The sequence below is a fragment of the Myotis daubentonii genome, chromosome 9 (assembly GCF_963259705.1).
Source record: "Myotis daubentonii chromosome 9, mMyoDau2.1, whole genome shotgun sequence".
NCBI classification, from domain to species: Eukaryota; Metazoa; Chordata; class Mammalia; order Chiroptera; family Vespertilionidae; genus Myotis; species Myotis daubentonii.
In genome coordinates this window covers 51661527-51670952 of record NC_081848.1, presented here as the reverse complement: position 1 = coordinate 51670952, position 9426 = coordinate 51661527, and the positions used below count along the sequence as shown (strand labels likewise).

The window sequence follows — 9426 nt, the reverse complement described above, 5'->3', positions numbered from 1 at the left end:
TAGCTTCTGCAAGATTGCATGGTATTTCTTCCACATGAGACTAAGCTGCCTGACAGTACTGACATGCTGAATTTTGTACTCTCACTCCTGTACCATAAAAGCTTACTTCGTGGCTCTCGACTATCGATGCCCATCGCTATCCCTCGGTCTTGAGCTGCATTTGTGCCTGTGCTTAGACTCATGCATCTATGTTTTGACACAATGCTGGCTAGAGAGGGCTGGGGTGACGGAAGTCTCCCTTTACTCTCTGCACTCCTCCTCAGGCTTCCCACTATGCAAACCAGCAGTCTTTAGGGTGGCCATGTCTGTCTCCTCCGGGGGGCTTTGGAGACCAACGGTCACTCTGTGAAATCAATGGGTCTTTTGATTGATGATGTCCTCTCCTCCTCCAGCCAATGAGATGACATCTGCTTCCCTGGGTTGGCCTTGAATTGTGTGGGACCATGCGGGCATTCCTGTACTGAAGGGACTGCCCTTGCTCTGTGATGGACCCCTCACCTACCTTCCCTCTCGCCCAACCGTTTAAGGTTTATTTGATTTGGTGTTTTAGTTAGTATGACACTTGGATAGTTGACTGCATTATTTATATGTAGACTTTTCTTTTTACATTATATGGCAATGTACACTAATCTGATACATATACTAGACAGAATAGATCCTTTGGAATAATTATGCACAAGACATGTAGTATTGGACTTATACAGTGGATCCCAGGATGTGATTGATTGGAGAAAAAAAAAAGTTGGACTAGGCATGTTGGGTAAAGGAACCATAAGTTATATAACACACAATGAACACACATCTAGTCTGAAGGGCAACTATAGTGTGTGCAACATTGGCAGTGCTGCCTTTGAGGAGGTGGAACTATTTCACACTAACCAGTTTAGGACTACACAAGATAAGGACCCTCCAGCATCAGGATGCAGATGCTGGGTTTTATGAACCATTACTATCTCTATCTTTAGGAAACTGATGTTCTTAGTCACAGATCAGTTAAAAAGGACAATATACACAATCTCCAACTAAAATCCTGCTATAGCCTAGACAGTGAAGTTGTAGCTCTTTCTGGATCCCCCACAGGGTGTCTGCACTCTTCTTCAAATGAGCCTCTTCCTCAGGTGTCAGAGCCACCTTCACAACATCTGAGACTCCATTCTGTCCCAAGATAAAAGGAACACTAAGGAAGACTTCTTTCATTCCATAGAGACCCTTAATCATGGTGGAAATTAGATGCACCTGCCTAAGATTCTTCTTTATACTTTCTGCCAAGCCTGCTATAGATAGGCCAATGGCCCAGGGTGTGTAGTCTTTCATAAGCACTGCCAACGACCTGTTTGTGAACTTCTTTCCACTGTTCCTTATCTGCATCAGTCCCTAAATCAGGGTGCAGATTCTTTTTTTGATGTTGTTGTTAATCCTCACCCAAATATATTTTTTTCCATTGATTTTTAGAGAGTGGTAGGGAGGAAGGAGGGAGAGAGAGACACATCTACTAGTTGCGATTGGTTGCCTCCCGATCATGGCCTGGGATTGAACCAGGGATCAATAAAGACATAAATCACTGGGAATTGAACCCGAGACCCTTTGGTTCATGGGCTGATGCACTAATTACTGAGAAAAACCAGCCAGGGCATCAGGATGCATTTTTTATGGAGACACCAGCAACATTCACTCTACTCCACACAAGGACACTAGAGTCACCATGTTCCCCAAGGATTACCATGACAGTGTAATGGATGAACGCCCAGCCTTTCCCCCATTAGGTAATGGAACCAGCTGAATCCAGATTGCAACCACTTCTAAAGGGTGTCCCAAAATTCAGGCAAGAAGTAATTTTGATAGAAAACACAAGTTTATAACTAAAAATTGTAAATTTTTAATGATTCATAAAGTATATAGTATAGGATTATGCATGGAATAGCATATTGGGTAAATGGCCTCCACGGCTTTGCTGGCACATATGCACTCTTTTGTTATTGCCTGAGCAGCCGCATTTTCGAAGAATGGTCTGATGATGCCTCCAGCCCAAAATCCGCACCAAACAGTGACATGTTGTGGATGCATTTGTTTCTCAACAATCACTCGTGGATTTTCTGAACCCCAAATGCAACAATTTTGTCAGTTAACCAAGCCATCAAGATGAAAATGAGCCTCATCGAAATTCAGCCACATTTATGCAAAATGGTCATGGAAAATTTCAACAAAAGAGTGCGTATGTGCCAGCAAAGCCGTGGAGGCCATTTACCCGATATGCTATTCAATACATAACCCTATACTGTATACTTTATGAATCAATAAAAAATTTACAATTTTTAATTATAAAACTGTGTTTTCTATCAAAATTACTTCTTGCGTGAATTTTGGGACACCCTTTAATAACGTGGGTTTTCTTGAAAAACCACTCATCTTTCAAGCCACATAAGTCAAGATATCCACTGGATTGGAAACAGTAAACAAATTGCATTTTGGGGCTGTATTTTACAAAATTAGGAATGATGAATTTAAAAATACTCATGTTACACTAAACCAAATTAAGACGGCTTTCTCTCTCTTGTTGATAGCTGTGATAATAACCAGCTTGGAGTTTACAGTTACATTATAGTCTTTGCTAGAGTCAACTTTTGGTGCTCTAAGGAAAAGGCTGTCTTGTTGGACATCCGTTATCTCTCCCTTCAATTTGTCCTCCATGACATTAACAAGAACAAATTCATCTGCCAAGTCCTTCATTATGATACTGGCTGCACAGACTATGCCAACAGCACCAACCCCAACTACTGTAATCTTATTCTGGGGGCTTCGTTTTTCTTTAAGGAGAGTCACAATCAGCTGATCCTTGAAAATTGCTATACCGGACTTAGAATCAAAAGGAATCAGAGAAGATGGCGGGCAGGCATTGGTGGTACATGGCCTTGGATCTGGACTTGGTGGCAGCTGCTCCAGTCCTCACCTATCTTAAGAAAGACTATTTTGGTTTTACATTTCCTCTTCAGTTCTAGTCCATGCATTTGGATCAAAGGATTCAGGGAAAGAGAGAGAGATGAAAATGGCCTTAAGAAGTTAAGGTTGTGGGAGAGAGAATGGATTCATTAAGAAAACAGTTAAGGAATCAAATTTGTTTTCTTTGGAGAGGGCAAATGGGTGGTTAAATTCTTGCCTTGGAGTATAGGCAGTGATTTTATGCAGGGGATATAGACAAATTATTCCTTATGTCTGAAAAGACTAACAAGAGGAATGAGTTAATTTAGGGCTGGAGAGATTTCAGAATGATAAGGAGTAACCGGAGAAAGCCTTCTCTAGAGAACCCTGGAACAGAATTAGACAACCACTCACTCAACCAGTTTCTCTTGAGAATTGTCAGGGTTGGGGCAGGAGGAGGGGGAGTGCAGATGTTTTTATCCAGATGTTCAGCCTCAGCAGAAATGTAGGTGCTTAGCTGGTGGCCCTGAAGAGGTAACAAGTCTCAACCCCAGGAGCAAATGGATATTCATGCACCATCCTGAGCAACAGAAAAGCCTTCTGGACTGTATGTCTCCCCTTTCCTGACTGTAAAAAGGGATCATAAAGTTGCTTTTTGCTCTTTGATGTTCAGGAAAAGTCACAGGTTTATATGCAAAAATAAGTTCTTTGGAGAATTCACAGTCTGACCCCAGCCCACATCAGCCAACTATCTGCGCATCATATTCTGGGCACACCATGTATTCCCCCCATTTCTCAAACATACTCTGCTCCTTGACCCATGCAAGGAGCTTTGCTTAAAATGAGTTTCCTTACCCTGCCCCTTCTCTGCTGTGGCCAATTCCTACTCATCTTTTTGAGGCCCAGCTTAAACGCCATTGCCTCTGTGGAATGTTCCCCCCTTGCCTCAAGCTGAGTCAGATTTAGACCTAGTTCTGTGTCGCTGACCTTTTTTGTCCACACTGCTGTCTCCTCTTGAGACTGAGCTCATTGTGGATAGGAATCGTATTTCAGTCAGTTTGTCAGTTGGTCAGTCAATAAGCAAATAATTGCTGGAGACCTACTGTGTCCCAGGCATCATGCCAAGCACTGCAGACACGCCCATGAACAAGATGGATCGGATTACTTCCCTCCCATCTGGGTGGGATGCTAATAGATAAAGAGGCAGTCACAATACAATTTGATAAGTAAAAAATCCTGTAAAGCCTGGCTGGTGTTGCTCAGTGGTTGAGCATCAACCTAAGAACCGGGTTTGATTCCAGGTCAGGGCACATGCCTGGATTGTGGGCTCGATCTCTGAGGGGGTGGGGGGGTGTTTCAGGAGGCAGCCAATCAATGATTCTCTCTCATCATTGATGTTTCTATCTCTTTCTCCCTCTCCCTTCCTCTCTGAAATCAATAAAAAAAATTTTTTAAAAAGACATATATAAATGTTGGCAGCCAGATAGAATGTGGTACATCTAAGGAAGAGAAAGAAGTTCATTATTGCTAGAGAATAACACTGGCAAGAAATAGGGACAGAAAGGAGACAGGGGCTGTGTTATTGTGTGCCTTGTGAGCTCTACAGGAAGACTAAACTTCATCCTAAGAGCAAGGAAGGACATCTGAAGGGTTTTAAGCAGGGAAGTGGTATCTCAGATTTGCATATTAAAAGATGATTCTGGATGCAATTCGAGGAACAGAGAGGCAGGAGGTGCTATTAAAGTCAGGGAGAGAAGTTAGGAAGGATTCTGGTGAAATAATGGTGGCCTGCTCCAAGGGGTAGCAGCAAGAATGAAGACAAATGCATTGTTGGCAGAGGTGTCTCACAGGTGGAATGGACAGTTTGGTGGTTTATAGGACAAGTGGAGGGTAGAGGTGGTGATGGAGGAAAAGGACTCAATGAAAGCTTCCTGGCTCCTTTCTTGGATAATGTTTAGTGGGGTTGTGTTAGTTTCCTAGAGCTGCTGCAACAAGTGTCACAACCTGTGTGGCTTAGAACAGAACTTACTGCCGCATAGTTCTGGAGGGCAGAAGTCTGAAATCAAAGGGCTGGTGGTGCCATGCACCATCTAATTGTTTTAGGGAGGATCTGCTTCATGCCTCTCTCCTGGTTTCTGGTAGCCTCAGGAGTTTATTGGCTTATAGACGGCTGTTTGTTCTCTATGTCTCCTTCATATGGCATTCTTCTCGTGTCTGTGTTGAAATTTTCCCTATTTATAAAGACATAAATCACTGTATTCCTCATCTTAGTTAATTATATATGCAACTACCCTATCCTACATAATAAAGAGCTAATATGCTAATTAGACCTGACAGTGGGATAACCTTCGGGAATGACCAGTGAGTGGGGGGTGGGGCCGCGGGGCCGTGAGGCGGCCAGGACTTCGAGGGCCTACTCTTGCATGAATTTCGTACATTGGGCCTCTAGTTTCTAAATAAGGTGACATTGTGAGGTACCGGGAATGAGGACATCAATATATCAATTTGGGGGGGACATAATTTAACCCAGATTGGGAGTTAGTATCACTCACTAAGACAAAGAGCTCATGTGGTGGGCCGAGTTTGGTGATAGAGAGGTGAAACCTTGAGCTTGGGGCATGTTGCATTTGTTGGACGTATGAAAAATCCGCAAGAAGGTGTTTAGAAAACTATTTGATATATTGGGCTGATACTTAGGAGAAGGAAGGTGTGAGCAGGGCTGGGAGTATAGGTTTGAGAGTCTTCAGCATGTAGGGTGGATAAGATGGTGAACCTTTGGGAAAAATCAGACTATGGGGAAAAATGACCAATTCATCTTTGCAATTCCAATTCATCTTTGCCTCTGCCATAGCTCTAAGTGTTGGGTGAATCAGTGCATGATAAAATAAAACTGTTCAACTCTGCATGGCTCATTCCTCTGGCTCTGTGACATAAAGGGAACATACTCTGTAGGAAGGAGAAACAAGCATCCTTAGTTTTCACTTTACATTCACCTAGAGCAGCGATTTTCAACCAGTGTGCTGCAAGACTTTTTAAAACATGCAGTACCTGACTATTTAATCAAGGACACTGACTTCTTTTCTGTTAGGTTGTCAAACAAAAAAATGATAACAGCCAACACAATAGCCATCAGGCATGAATGAATAAAAATTATACCTTTTTTGTCAGACCAGCAAAAAAATATATATTTTTGGGTGTGCTGCAGAATTTTAGTAAGTAGCTTATGTGTGCCATTAGATGAGAAAAGGTTGAAAATCGCTGATCTAGAGACTAATTTAGTAAATTTGTCAAAGGCTCCCCCCGGGGAAAGCCCTGAGGTCAGGGGCGAGGGATCCTAGGGTCCTGCCCACCTCTTGACTTGCCAGAGCAGGAACAGGAGAGGTATATGAGTCTTGCTGTAGTTTGCAGCATCATTTCCTTTTTACTTGGAAAATTTCACCTTTGCCATCAGCCCAGCTTTGCAGTAAACTAAACTGTACTGAAGTTTCCAAATAAAGCCTTTCCACACCACCTCCTTTCCCTTCAAATCCAGAAACTGATAGTAATTTGATATTGAGGGAATTAGGGGCCAAGCAGCTCTCCCACCTGGCTGCACTGGTGTGTGAGCTACAGGGCAGGGGAGTGGGGGAGATGTGGGGGATGTGGGGGCGGTATAATCGGCTGCTGGGCGGTTCATCCAGCCTTCTTTGTGCCTGTTGCCTGGTGACATCCAGAGGCCCTTATCTCAAAACCATACTCTGGCTGCTATTGGTCCGCTGGTGGCATTTGTTGACAATAGACACTTCGCTGGCCCTGGACTCTGAAAGAGACCTCAGGAGCTTGGGTTTCAGGCTGCAGTGCTTGTCCAAATGCAATTCCTTAACTCTTTATGCTCCTGTCCAGGAAGGCCCTGCCACAGCCGCTAGAGTGTGTCCACCCAGATCCCTAGCCCGTCCCTCTCCGCTTCAGAGTGTGCAGTCGGGCAGCGGATTTTCTTCTCTGCTCTGCCTCTGGCAGGCAGGGTTTTCTTACCTTTTCACGTCTGCCTGGGTTTCCTTGTGAGACAGTTCAAAACAAATAGACTTTGTTGGTATAACAAGTCATCTGAGCTGAGCTAGGAAAGGCAGTCAATATTAGCAAGAGAAAAGATCTGTTTTGTCAATATGCTAGTCTGAAGAATCTGAAAGACCTAAGCCTCTTCTTGGGTACACAGGTCTGTAGATGTGGTCCACAGCTTCCCTGAATGAAGCTGTGGCCAGGCAGGAGAGAGACTGAAAGATCGGGGGACTATGGGGAAGGTGGAGAGGGTGTGAAACCAGACAGAGAGGGATTCTGGGTGCACCAAGCTGTCCGGGTTGAGCCAATGAGTGAATCCAGCCCAAAGGGGTGGTGCCATTTATGGAGGCCAGCTCTCCACTTGGATGAGCACTCAACATCAGGCAGCTCCCTGGCGCGCCCTACCGCCTTGCATCCTCCCCGCCTTCTGTCTCCAGCACCCTTTAGAAAATGGGTCAGCTGATGGGCAGTTGGAGGAGGAATGTACAGGCCCAGCTTCATAGAAAAGCCCCTATACCTACCCCCACACCCTCACGTCTTTCCTCGCACCTGTAACAAAACCACTAACATTTAGGCAGGGAAAGCAGAGGATCTTGTAAAGACCAAGCCAGGCTGTGTCAGGATGAGGGAACACTGGGAAACAGGAGAAGGGAGAATGGTCTTCCCACCCCTCTCCTGACCCTTGTAACCAACTGCCCAAGCTCAACCTACATTCCAAGGGGAGGCCCAAGAGGATCATAAGACAGGAGAGAAAGTACTATGGGGTTCCAGCTGCATATTCAAGATGAACAGGCTCATATCTACAGTAGCCAGGACTCCAGAACAAGCAGGGTTTGGGGCTGAGGCAGAAGGGCCAGGACCCCTTGTTCAGGGAGACAAGTCTATTGGGTTCCAAGGATCACAGGGGCCCACTGGAGCCCAGATGTCCTGGTTGTCTCTGTCTGAAGAGCACTGTTGTGTTGGATGCAGTGAAAGAAGCCCTCTCTCCAGCAGGGCTTCGGATCATATTTATGCTGCTTCCTGCATCTTCTTAGGTCACCCTTCTGCCAGCAACAGTTGTTTCTTGGGGTTTCTAGTGTGACTCTCCCCTTTCTGTGCATCTGAGAGCCAAGGACAAGGAGTCATTTATGCCCAATGCAGGTGTAATGTGCCTGCTGGGAACACAGTAGTGCTTTGCCACCACCTGTTCCACATCCATTTGGGCTAAGAGCCAATAGAAAATATCTCCTGAGTTGGGCACAGCTAGATTTTAGTACTTCTCCTTTTTTCTTTTCTTTTCTTTTCTTTTTCTTTCTTTTTTTTTTAAAAAAAAAGAAAGAGGGGACTGGTTCTAATTTAACAACAATCACTTTCAACTATGTCATGGTTTTGTTGGTCTTTGCTTATAGGCATTATTGAGAATGGAAGAAGTGCCGGGATAATAAATATGGTGACATCTCTTCCCAAATTAAAAGTGGAAAAAGGTGAATGTCACATAGCATGGATCAGTGAGTGACCCTGAAATCAACTCTGACTCTGAAACAACATTTTTAAGAGAGTTTCTGAGCTTGCTAGGGCTCCTGTAACCAAGTACCACAAACTGGGTGGCTTAAACAACAGAAATTTACTGCCTCGCAGTTTTGGGGGCTAGAAGTCTGAGATCAAGGTGCCAGCAGGTTGGTTCCTTCTGGGGGCTGTAGGGAGAATCTGCTCCAGGCCTCTCTCCAAGCTTCTGATGGTTTGCAGGCAGCTTTGACATCCCTTGAGAAGTATCACCCCTTCCTCTGCCTTCATCTTCACATGATGTTTTCTCTGTGTATGTGTGTGTCCAAATGTCTTCTTTTTATAAGGATCCCAGTCCTAATGGATCAGGGCCCTTTCTACTCCAGTATGACCTCATCTTAACCAATTGTATCTACAATGGCCCTATTTCCAGGTAAGGTCACATTCTGGGCAGTGAGGGTTAGGATTTTTGAATTTTGGGGGTGGGGGGGATGCAACTATAACAGAGAGCTTTTGAGCATTTGGTAGAACAGTCATCTCTAGAAACCAATATGAGTCCACTGAGAACACGCCACATCAGTCTAACCAGATGTCCTTGTCTCACAACTTTGAAGGTGAGTAGCTGGATTTACCTGGAGAGATGGGCAGGGGCCAGAGCCCGACTGCCCGCCTGGCCACACCGAAGGAGTTGCGGAATGTAAGGCCCGACTTCTCATTTGTTCCAGGGTCTCTAAAATTCACACGTGAAGCAGTTTGACAAGGAAATTAACCCCCAAGTGGCTTCAACATTTGGCCTGGTGGCCAAGGAGCTATCACAGTCACCAGGATGACAGTCATTATGTATGCAGGGCAGCAATGTTCAGAATCATTTACGACGAAATCTCTAAAGCTTGCAAAACAACCGAACTTCCCTTGTCATCATACTACTTCCTTTTAATTTCCAAACCTCATTTGCACCTCTTCCCACAGAGTCTGTCTGAAGGAAAGAAAATC

General features: G+C 44.6%; 1 pseudogene; it reads right to left on the bottom strand.

Annotated features, from left to right (window-relative positions):
* Positions 1 to 744: 744 nt before the first annotated feature.
* LOC132241901 (L-lactate dehydrogenase A chain-like) lies at positions 745 to 3834 on the bottom strand (annotated as a pseudogene).
* Positions 3835 to 9426: the final 5592 nt, after the last annotated feature.